This window comes from Pocillopora damicornis, chromosome 3, assembly GCF_964200805.1.
Source record: "Pocillopora damicornis chromosome 3, jaPocDami1.2, whole genome shotgun sequence".
Lineage (NCBI taxonomy): Eukaryota > Metazoa > Cnidaria > Anthozoa > Scleractinia > Pocilloporidae > Pocillopora > Pocillopora damicornis.
The window spans coordinates 20,373,700-20,386,645 of record NC_142672.1 but is presented as its reverse complement, the minus strand read 5'-3'; positions in this window follow the sequence as shown (position 1 = coordinate 20,386,645).

Below are 12,946 nucleotides of genomic sequence, written 5' to 3'. Positions count from 1 at the left end.
AATTGCATTTCATACAGGTACCTATGAATTCAACGAAAATTTAGCATAGCATTGTACAGAGCTGGGGTGCACATAAAGCAATGAACCAGATGACGAATAGAATGAAGTCATCTTAGAAATGCAGCCTGAGGAGTGTGTAGATAACTCAAACTGGTAATTATTGAGTTTTTAGCGTGAGATATTTTCGCTTAAAATAAACATAGGCTTGCTATGCATGCAAGAGTTACTTTGGGGGGCGGGTGGATTACTTGAAACATTGTAGGTGATGTGTACATTCTTAAAAAAGAAGAGAATAGTATTAACGCGGAAAATACCGCAAATGTCGAATTAGCTCACACACAGGTATTTTGTGGTAGATTGTGTGTGTTTTGCGAATAGCTGTAACCAAAAATAAACTGTATTAGTGGCACAGATACCTGTTAGTTCAAAATGCAGACTGGAGACTGCAGACCGGATGCAAAATTTGGACTAGGTACAAAATGTGGACTGCAGAATGGGTGCAAAATGCAGACTGAGAATCTAAAGAGTTTTTTCGTCTGGCATCTGATAACATGTCACCTTACAACTTTACCTAGCGTCTCGCAATCGCTTTTCCGCGATCAGCTTTCACGATTATTTACACTATTTTGAAATATTCCTGACCCATTTCTTGATGAAAATCGATCGTACGATAATTTCAAGCCTTCATATGGTCTCCTCACTTTGCACGCGAGTATGGAAAGATGGAAAGTTGGCTGGTGCTACAGTCGATTCTCTTGTCGCAAGATATATAAATTTGTAGACGGAGCTCCACCAACGGCTGCACTTAGCACATAATTTAACAGGTTTCTTTCCATTCGGTTGGTTCAGGGGCGTAACATCGAGACGTTCTTCAAGACTAAGCTCTCAGACTCAAAGGAAAATTTGTTCAAGGCTGAAATGGCAGCCATGCCGTGCTTCTTTACATTTTGGAAAAAAGTCTTGAATTTTTGCGTCGATGACGTAGCACCCTTTCATCCATCCCCCTTCCCCATACTGTTCAATCGCAGCCTTCGTGTCACCGGCATTGTTTAGTCGTTTCCTTCTTTCATAATACGCCTCATGTGACTTTAAATTGTAGCTTGACGGCGATTGCAAACATCTGCTGGTTTGGGTATCGCTGAATTCGTACTGGAAGATTTCTGATTCAAGTAAGCTTATGAAGGCTTACCATTGTCAAAAGAACGCAAAAAGTTATAAGATTTGTTTTTTTATCTAACGGTAAGCAGAGTTTTTTCGTATTGGTGGAATTCCTTTAATTGATGATTAGAGCAAATGTCAGCTGGAAGAACTACAGCATGACGTAGTCAACGTAATCCCTGATATTAACGAGTGGATAGCGCCCGTCCCTATGTGCGAGTGGATAGCGCACATCCCTGTCCTTTAGGACGCTGCACTGCTATTGAGAACCTGGCCACCTACCAAATGCTCATAATTATGAACTGGGCCATGAAATTCCCCCTAGTTTGTCAGCGGGAAATAGAGAAAATGGTTTGGGATAAAGGGCATTATCTGGTCACACCATACATTGAACGAAAGAGATTAGCTAGAATAAGTCGAGAAGTAGTCTTCACTTTTCTAGGTAACGTGATTGGTAAAATTTTACAGGATTTTAAATATGAAAATATTTCAGAAATACTCACATTAAAACCAAAAAATAATTCAATTTAGTTTCGAAGGGATTTGAATAAATAGTCGTTTAGGTTGTTCGATGATTTGGAGCTATACCTCTACAGTGGCAATAAGCTTAGAGGTAGTGTTGGCCATAGGACACGTCTTTCTTTTCTGAGACAAGAAGCTACATCTAAGTTTTTGCAGCAAAGCTGTGCGAGTGCAGGAACGGGACGGCTTTTTCCGGAACTACTCAAAAAAAGCTTTTAATTACTAGGGTTTTCTACGGGATTACTTCAGCCACTTAGCGGACCATATAAGGCTGTTTGAAGGCTTAATGTAACAACCTCTGAACCCCAAGTTTCCATAACTGGTCAGCAGGGGACGTTAAACAACCCACGCACTTTTTGTAAAGAAAAGGGAACGGAGCTCATACTGTTGTGGCCTGGCCTTAATTCCGAAATCAAGGACAGTTGCGACACTTCGTTCCAAAAATTGCAAACTCCTCAACGCAGTCCAGCCAAAGTCCCCCGAAAAGTGTTGTAGTTAACTAAGAGGAAAATTGACATAGACTACACTACTCTAAACAGTTAAATGTAACAGGAACAACTTAAATGTAATGTACCTAAGATTTGTTGGAGACTTCTCAAAAGCTTCCCACAGAAAAAACGAGGAAAATATTATGACGAACTGAGTAAAATTATTTTGGGTATGTACTGTGTTTCATTTGTGTAAATTACATTTGACAAACGTCGCTGTCAACTGCCGACGTCCATTACTCGATTCGGTAATGTTTGATGTATGATATGTACATACATTTATGAATCTTTTTTTCTTATAGACTGTGTCAGCGTCACAGAATTTCTATGATAAGTGACTCCTCAGCTCGCCAGCTATACATCTGTTGTTTTTAGAACTACTTTGGATTCTTGAATAACTTATTGACTTTTATAAACTGTGAAAATGTAAAAGAAATCGGTGAGATGGCATGTGTCACGCCTGCCCGGCCCTCTCGTGGACAGGCTCTTAAACTATAAAGACAAAGATCATTCGGTTTCTCTCAATAGAGAAAAAATCTACTTACAGCCACTCCAATTTAGCATTTGTAGCGAAAATATCAGATGGCAAAATCTTCAACGGGTTATCAGACAACTCTCTAAAATATAAAAGCCAAAAATTATTAGAAGTGAAACCAGTAGCTTGTTGATTTGACCTTTTTTAAGCCGTGAGTTTGGGGTTCTCAAGTAAAACATCATTCTATATGCATCAAGGATTTGTCACGCTTAAACCATATTCAATATATGAATTTACAGAGGAATAAAGGAATGAATGATTATCCCATAAGACGCTATTAACTTAAGTTGCCTCCTTCGCATGTCAGATTGTGTCACTTTATAGATGTAAAAGACCTACACCTTACATTTACCCACGGTTAATCCCTCAGGATTTACAAAATTGTAAATATAAATACAAATACAGACACTGAGTCTTCCAAATAAAACGTCTTACTTCTGCCTATTCTAAAAGATTAAAATATATTAACTAACGATACAGATTTACATGGATGCCGTGCTACAGATATAATAAAAGGAAAATTGATTGCAAAATTGTGGCGGTTTATTAGACTCTGTCAGTGATGACACTTGACGCAAGAGGCGAAGTAAGCTATTTCACAACACCACATTACTGTTACTAGAGCTTCACTTGAATAATACTGTGTGGAGAAGTGGAATTTATGATCTAACTCTTAGTTTTTCTCAAGTTATACAAAGCAAGGTCATTTCTTTCAATGAAACTAGATCTTAAATTTTCTAAAGGCTTGCTTTTAAAGCTCTTAAAGTCGTGACAAGAGCAGTCCGCAGGATGACTTTCTTACCGAGCACATATTGGTTGTTACGCTCTTTGCTAATGACTGGGACCTGCTATATGTCTTGCTGAGAGTTTTCCATGCCACCATGTAGCGTTAATGGCCCAAAATATTACAAAATACAAGGTAAACCGAACTTTGAACACTTCGATGGCCTTCCAGCTAGAAAGTACATGGTTTTACTAGGTCACGATAGAACTCTTAGAGAGCCTTATTCAGAGACTCGAATAAATTTTATCATGTCTGAGTTTTCTTGTTGTCCCTCCAGGCCTTGTGCATTCATTGAAATTGAGCACCTTTCATGCGTTCTACTTCGCATGCTTAGTACCAACAGTTTGACCGGTGAGTAGTTTTGAACTTTAGAACCCTAAAAACCGGTCATATTGAGAAAAATTTTGGGTGCAACAAGGTGCAACTCGGATGCTATGATAAATTAATTGCCTGCGTACTTAAAATGTGACCAGACCTTGCTTTTATTTGTCAAATAATGGTTTGAGACTGTGATGTTGCTGCATTGATGGCCTTTTGTTTATCTTCAGGCGTAACTAACGAAATCATTCTTGTCAGCAGATTCAAAATCAAGCTCGATTGAACGAGACAACGAGACGCACTTCCCTTTCAGAAGCAAAAATAGGCCACTAGAGGCCATTCCCTTCCCTCACTCCCCCCTTTTCCCACCTCGACGCTCTACATGGAATCAGGCTGAGAGGTACTTGAATGAATTATTATATATTAATTATTAATGATTAATCTGATTTTATTAGGGTAAATAATCATCAAGTAGTTAAAACTATATCCTCCCTGTATGTAAGAAGGATTTCAAGCGTAGCTTTGTTCAATGGGGGCTGACGGTAACTATGGTAACTGCATACAAAATATGAACAAATTATTAAATCGTACTGTACAAACTAAATACTTCATAGTATTTTGACGCCCTTTGCTGTGCAAGTTGAACACCCCAACTGTCACTAGCAAGTACTTCTGATTTCCATACCAAAAAGATAAAGCAACAGATAAATTAAGGAGTGTCCCACTGATTATTGACCTGACCCTGTTTCGATTTGTTGCATAGAGTTTAGAGATCGACGCTGTAAAATGTTTCTTCATTGTGTATATTTCTTTCTCTGGTTTACTGGATTTTCTTTAAGATGAGCCATGCCACTTTTTGACCAAGGATGCTTATCATGGGAAAACTTGTAAAAGGCGAAACTTAGAAGTGTGGTATTTTCCGAGATTATACGAAAAAATCTACGGATAGAAAATAAATTCTAGATCAGAGGACTGACTTTAGAACATACTAACTTCGAAATAGACTTTGCAAGTTTTCTTGGATAATTTTTATAGCGTGCAAAATTTAAAGATTTATAAATGGGAATGGCATGAAGTGTTTAGCAGAAGTGAGAAGAAGGATGTAACACAGGGGTAGGAGGGTGGTGTGCATGGATGCATTCGACCCACACCCCTACTCCATTTACTTGCAGAAGAAATAATAAATAAATAATAATAAAACTACTTATATAGCGCTTATCCAGTCCTGTTCTAAGCGCTTTACAAAATATTAAAATATCACACGCCAAAACAACATTAAAAGTAAGTCTTAAGTTAACTGATGTCTAAGACATAGGCGTTTGACATGGATAAGAAAAGAGATCATACATTAAAGTAATTTTTAAAAAGATGAGTCTTAAGTTTACGTTTAAAAATATTCGAATTGTCACAAGAACGAATGTCATCAGGTAGTTTATTCCACAGTTCAGGAGCCGAAACAGCAAAAGCTCTATAGCCATAGGACTTGAGATTAAAGTTGAAAGGAGTCAGACGCAATGTTGAAGACGAACGGAGCGTTCTTGAAGTTGAATAACGGCGTATTAGGTCTTGAATGTAGACAGGAGACTGCTGGTGAAGAGCTTTATGGGTGAGCAGAATTATTTTGAATTTAATTCGCTCAGAAATTGGAAGCCAGTGTAGGTCGAACAAAACAGGGGTGATGCGGTCGAATTTACGAGAGCTGGTAATAAGTCGAGCCGCTGCATTCTGCACTTATTGGAGCTTTTGGATAGCGTATTTGGGGACACCGTATAAAAGAGAGTTACAGTGATCCAACTTGGAGGTTACAAAGGCGTGGACTAGAGTCTCAGTGGTCTTAATGGATAGTAATTTCCTTATACGGGAAATGTTCCGAAGATGATAGAAGGCAGATTTACAGACAGATTTGACATGAGGGAGCGTTGAAATAGTACTATCGAAAACGACGCCGATGTTTCTGGAAGATGAAGACGGCTGTATTATATCAGAACCAAAACGAAGTGGAGGTATAGACTGTTGAGGGTTGTGCTTTGAATAAAGTTAGAGAAGTTCAGTTTTGTCTTTGTTTAGCTTCAGCTTATTTAAGGCCATCCACTTATCTACATCGGATAAGCAATTCTCGATTTTAGCAATGCTACTGGTTATTTCCAGATCATCGTTCACGGAAAAAGAAATGTACAACTGAGTATCATCGGCGTAGAAATGAAATTGCCTGTCGTGAAAACGTAAAATGTCGGCAAGAGGAGCAGTGTAAAGTAGGTAGAGGATCGGCCCAAGAACGGAGCCTTGAGGTACTCCACACTTGAGCTCACGAGATTGCGATTTCCTCCCATCGATTAGGACGACTTGTGTGCGGTTAGTAAGGTAGGAGCAGGACCCGTCAAGTGCAGTGCCACGTATTGAGAATTTAGAATTCAATCTTTTGAGCAGTATTACATGGTCGACAGTGTCAAATGCAGCGGAGAGATCTAGTAACAGGAGCATGACACAGTGGCGATTATCGATAGCAAGCAAAATGTCATTTTGAACACGGAGAAGGGCGGTTTCGCAGCCGTGGAATGATTTGTAGGCAGATTGTAGCGGCTCTGTGAGTTGGTAGAAGTCAAGATAAGCTTGAAGACGCACTGCCACAACCTTCTCAATGACTTTCGAGATAACTTTAAGGTTCGAAATAGGCCTAAAATTACTAAGAACTTCGTGGTCCAGGTTCGGTTTCTTGAGAAGAGGGGTTACAACAGCGTTTTTAAGGGACGAAGGTAGAAAACCAGATACCAGTGACAGGTTTACAATACCACAAATAGATGGTAGGAGCAGGTCCAGATGTTCTTTAAGTAACGTGGCTGGTAAAGGATCCAGACAGCAGGATTTCTGCACAACAGAGCGGGCAATCTTCGATAGTTCAAGATTTGAAGTAGGTGAGAAGTTGCTAAGCTCACAATTAGTGGTGGAAATATCCAGTGAGGAAAAGTAATCCGGAATTTCAGAAGGAGTAGGTATACTTCTAATACGGGTTATTTTATCTTCGAAGAAGGTAACAAATGTATTAGCGAGGTCTTCAGCTGATGTGCTGGTTGGATAACTTTTCTCTGCTTTCCTGTGGAGGAGACGGTCGATTAATCGAAATAGGGCTTTGTTGTCATTTCCAGCCTCTGAAATACGATTAGAGTAGTAATCCATTTTTGACTTAAAAATGGTGTTCTGAATAATAGTGCGTTGATTAGCGTAAAGTCGATAGTCTGATTCAAGTTTGGAGCGTCGCCAGCGCCTTTCAAACTTGCGGCAGGTTGTTTTCTGTTTTCTGATTTCCTCGCTGTACCAGGGAGCATTAGGTCGCAGATTGATGATTCTTGTGCGCAAAGGTGCATGTTTGTCTAAAATGGAAAGTAAAACCAAGTCATACTGGTCATAGAGTTCCGTAATTTCCTGAGATGGTGAGTTATATAAGGCGGAGGAACGAATATCACGCCGTAGGTTGTCTGGATCAATGGTACGCAGTTTACGTGATGAGATGGTGAGCTTAGCTTTAGGTGGTCTCTTGATAGCCAAGGTGCAATGAACAGCAAAGTGATCAGAGATAACCGGGTCGTTGATGGATAAATTTAAGACAGTTTCTTCGCCGGATCATGTGATAATGAGGTCAAGGGCGTTGTTGTTTTTGTGCGTCGGGGTGTGGACATTACAGACTTCCAGATTGAAACAGCTTAAAAGGTCGTGAAACTTATTGGCAGTGTTGTCAGATGAATCGTTGACATGAAAATTGAAATCAACGGCTAGAAGAAGACGGCCGGTAGAAGACACTAGCCTTTCCAGCAGTGAGGAAAAATCATCAAAAAAAGCAGATGTGTAAGTACATTCTTGACAGAAATTGGAGGGCGGTAAATAACAATAATACGTGTGATAGATGAGGAACAGTGAAGCAGTACTTCTTTAAATTCAAAAGATTTAAACGGATCCAATTTAATTTGCTCCATTTTCAGATTTTTCCTGTAGAGTAGGCCAACACCTCCACCATTTCCATTAGGTCTTGGTATGTGAACAAAAGCATATCCGGTGGGACTGATATCACGAACAGTGTAGTCAGAGCAGTCATCGGGTTTAAGCCAGGTTTCAGTTAAAGCAAGAATGTCGATGTTTTTGTCAACCACAAAGTCTTTAATTTGTAGCGTTTTATTGATGATGGATCTTGCATTTAGAAGGCAGAAGTTTAGCGAATTTGCAGATGAAGAATTCAACGGGTGTCGTTTAATCGATACCAAGTTATTTAAATTAGGTCCAACAGATAATTTCACACTTGAAGGTTTACGAACATTCCATAGAGAACTAATTTCTGTGATTTTGTGGAAACCATACGATTGCTTCATGGCCTTGCCTGCTCGAGTGCGACGTGTTCTGAGAATCCCTTGAATTTTCAGGAACTGGAAAAGGTCGGGTTGAAGTTTAGATTTAGCTCTCAAATCCAGCAATTCCATGTTCACGAAAAGAGAACATTCATACTTCGCAACTGATTTCATTTGGGGCCAAGACAACACTGCTTGTATCTGCTGGTATTTATTACCAATGGACGATGGATTTGACACGTTCCTTACACACAAAAAATGTTTCATAATAGCGGAGCTCGCAGCGTGCGAACGCGCGCAGCGTAACCCTATAATTATACAAAATAGTAGTAACCCATCAAGCTGAAAAAGTTTGGACGTATGACCATACGACCGTGTGACCGTACAACCGACCGTACAAGGTGCTATTTTAAGCATGCACGGCCAACTGTACCACGGGCACCATCTTAACCATTACGTAATGGAAGGGCCAGGGAGAAGGTAATGCGCAGGCGCGAATGCGCGAATGCGCGCGTAACTTAGATACCCCATTAGTGAGTGCCAGGAAACACTGGCAGATGACAATGAAGTGCGCATACTCGAGTGTCGAGCTTCAGTGTAGCGTACCACGGGCACACGGCTAGGCATTGCTCGAGGATTTCACGTTGGCTAGTAGATGTGAAGCCGCGTAAGCAAATAATTTGCAACCCGCGTTTTGAACGCCAAATTAATCTAGTGAGGTTGAAGTTGAACAGTTATTCTCAGTATTTCCAATTTCTAATCAACTCACTAAGCAACAATACCGGCAGAACTAAAGCTTTGTCAACAGGAGGAAATTGCTATGAGTTTGTGGAGAGAGGGCTTTAAGTGAAAATAGGATAAAAAGAAAGAGACTGAGCGAACTAAAAATCAAGTAGTAAAATATGTAAGGCGAGTCGAGAAGAATAAGGTGAAATGAACGCGAAAGAGAACGAGGAAAGACATAAGTAAAAAGACGAATATCTAGGGAAGAGCAACGCGAGGAGGTACAATTTTGGAATTCCATAAGTGATTATGAACGATGAATTCGTATCGGCACCATAATTTAGGGAGGTTTTGTTTACACATTATCAGTTTACAATTCGTGAACCATTTCTGTAACCTACTTGGATATTTCCTTTTTAATTAATTGAGTCACACTCTCGGAATTTAATGAGTAATTAAGAACGATAAATCCGTATATGTAGCACAAATGAAGCACATTTTAAACTTTCCATACGATTTTAGGAAGCAACATTTAATTGACTCTCGATAAATTGACCTGCCATAACGCGTTGATTATTTTATTATTTTGTAGCCCCAAAAGCCCGGCTTATGACTCTGGAGGTACTAAACTTGATATATTTGATACACAAAACACCCCTCAAGGAGGAAGGTTATAATGAAATTGCTTTTAGGACCGTATAATGCACCCGGTTTACATAATTATGTAGATAATTGTTTAAAAAATACCTATTATAGCTTTCTTCAGACGCAAAGACGCGTAGGTAATATGCTTCTGCTTTATTTTTATTGTAAGCGGTTTCTTTTTATGTAACATATATCCATTCCTTTAATTTCCTCCTTAACTTGCCGAAGCAAATAATTAAATTTTATGTTTTAATTCAAGTGTGAGAAGATAAAACAGAAGTGTTGCAGAGTTCTCTTTACAGACTCTAAAGAGAACTCTCCAACACTTCTGTTTTATCAGTCAGACTGAATTCAGGTGGGAACATCAGTAAACTAATTCATATCATATGCTCCTCCTGAATCTTTAATTTTATCACCCTGGTCTTTTTCACAAAGCCTCTTTTATATCTCTGTGTGCCAGCCAATGATGAAAATCTCAGTGAATATGTATGCCATATTTTAGCAGTCTTTTTTAAATTCCATCTTTAAGATTTTTGCATTTACTATTTTAAAATTCATAAATGGCACTCTCTTTTCATCCATGTAAAGATATATTACACCTTTCTTAAACTGAAATCTGAATCATGAAGTCAACTTAATTTCAATGCGTTGGAAATTTCATTTTTCATTCACTTTACTGGAGTATTTTACATTTATTTGCTGTCTTTCTGGTACATATGATTACATAACCCTTTAACTTTCAAGATTTCATAAGTAATTCTCTTTACTGTCTGCCATACAATTTATGTGATGTTAGGTTGGAGAATTTAGAATTGGATCAACAAATTATCCCCTGATTGATATTTGTTGATATTCTCATTACTTATCAGCTTGATAGTGTAAGGAGAAATTTAGTCTAGGTCACTAGTGGGACCAAAACAGTTAAAATGGAGGATTTTATTATATTGAATTGATTAAATTTTTCTTATGCTTTCAAATGCAATAAAAAATAATGTGATGTTATGAAACAATGGAAAAACCTGTTGTTGGTAGCTTATGTCTTTAATGTTTAAATGTTGATGGGAAAGCGAAAGCTAGAATATAGAAGTTTTCAAAGCTGATAGAAATAAGCTGTTTGTGACTAATGAAAAGCAAACTGACAATCATACCTCAATGCTTGATATGCTTCACTCAAACATGTCAGTTGTGTGTACCTACCATTGTAGAGGTGTTTTTCATGAATTATTTTTTTGCTGTGGCTGTTGTTCTTTGTTGATCTTTTCAGCCAAAAAAAGCTGGTAAAAGCACTGAACTTAAGTTTCTTTGTACACAAGGCACCATCCAAGGTGGAAGAGTAGAAGACCATAAACTGATGTTTACCAGGCAGTTGCACTCACCACAATTATATAATCAAGCAATACTTTACATATATAAAACTGATCACATGATGCCTTTAACCTTTTACACCCTAACATCAGTATGCATATTCTCCATACTGTTCTCCATACATCTCCTGATGTGCTGGCAAGGAGAATTTGTTTAACAATCAAGAGGTTCTTCAGTTGATCATCATTTCCTTTATTCTCATGACCTTATAATGTTTGATTTAGGGATGATATTGAAAGGAGAAATTAGATACTAGTCACTCTCAGGAATTAAAGTATTAATAACTGTACACATTTTATATGCTCCTAGCTGCATGGCATTTGTTAGCAACAATAGAGAAGATTTGGAAAGCAAACAAATGAACAGAAGACAGTGAAATGAGGGAAACTGTAACCTTTACCCTATGGTAGAAGAAACAATCACAGAATACTTAAGAAGGGAAACTTGAATTGTGCTAACCAATTTCTTGTATTGCCCTTCATGTTTTTTATCAAATAAAATTTAATTAGTGGTAGGGTTTGCTTACAATGTGTCAAATCACCAGTGTGGACTTGATTCTTCTTAGATGTCAGCTGGTAAAAGATAGGCACTAAATATAGATGACCATAAGAAAAAGTACCCAACTTAAAAAAATCACATTAAAGTGGTGGCATGATTGATTTGTGATATTTAGAATGACAGAAGCAGGAAAAACACATTGGGCTTTTCCCTATTCACTAATAAGTTTATTAGATCTCAGATTCAAACTGGGCGAGATTACATTTATCAACATCATGCTTTATTATGGTTTGTTTACATGGAAAGGTAATTGTTATTGTAGCTTCACAGATGTTTTTATTGCTGTCGCAATCAACATTCATAAAAAAGTTTCATTTATCAAAGAATGTTATAAGAACTTTCTTTCCTTCTCTCTAATACTAGTTACTATTTTTGGAGCACTATTAATCCTTTATACCCTAACATCAGTATGCATATACTCCATACTGTTCTCAATACATTTCCTTATGTGCTAGCGGGGAGAATTTTGTTAACAATCAAGAAGTTCTTCAGTTTATTATTATTGCCTTTATTCTCATAACCTTATAATGTTTGATTCAGGGGTGATATTGAAAGGGGAAATTAGATGCTAGTCATTATCAGGGATTAAAGAGTTAAAGGAAGCCAGTTATTAAAAAAAACCTAACTTTGATTCAAGCAAGTATTTGAATATGTGAGTATGATTTGATGTTTTCACATGTAACAAGATGATTAAGCTGAAGATGGCCTCAAAAAGGAGTGCACTTGACTGTAACAATTAGATCACTACTTTTGAAACTTGAGCACTTGGTAAATACACCTTGGTTTGCAATTCTGATGATTACAGTTTGCTGAGGCAATTGAAATGTCAGTCCCCAAGCAGGAACCATCCACATGACCTGTACAGTCATAAGCTATGAGATAACTTCAGAAAAATACATTTGTGTCAGTTGAACTATTGTAAGTACAGTACCACCTAGTGACAAAAGTTAACGATTTACTGTAAGTTGAATGTTTGGGAGAAGTTGTAGTGGTAACTGACTCTTTTTTGCTAAAATGCATAGGATTTAATGATTGTAATGTATATCTCTTAGCTTTTAAACTTTCAACTTTGTATTAATTGTAACTGTTTACCATATTCATTTCTTTCTACCTCAAGCCCTCAAAAGTTGAAGCAGGTTAGTCAATTACCTGACTTTCTTTGTTTGGAATTGCGTGATTATGTAATTTGCTGTATTAAAGTTGCCACATTGTAACCTGTAATATTAATATTTGAATTGCATTAAATACTCTTGCTTATTCATTAATATATGGTGTTTAATACTAATACTCATACCCAAACTGAACATTGATGTAAGGAATTGGTCAGAAGATGTGTGAGTTTTAAAGGGTGGGAAACTGGAACAGCAAAGATACTCCTTTCATTAGGACTGAAATGAAAATGGGCTCTGCTATTTTAATTCATGTTTTTACTTTGACCTGCATGAAAGTTTAATTAATTAGCATCCGCATAATGCACAAAGTAAGAATATGAATGACTTAGCTTAATAGCTTATTA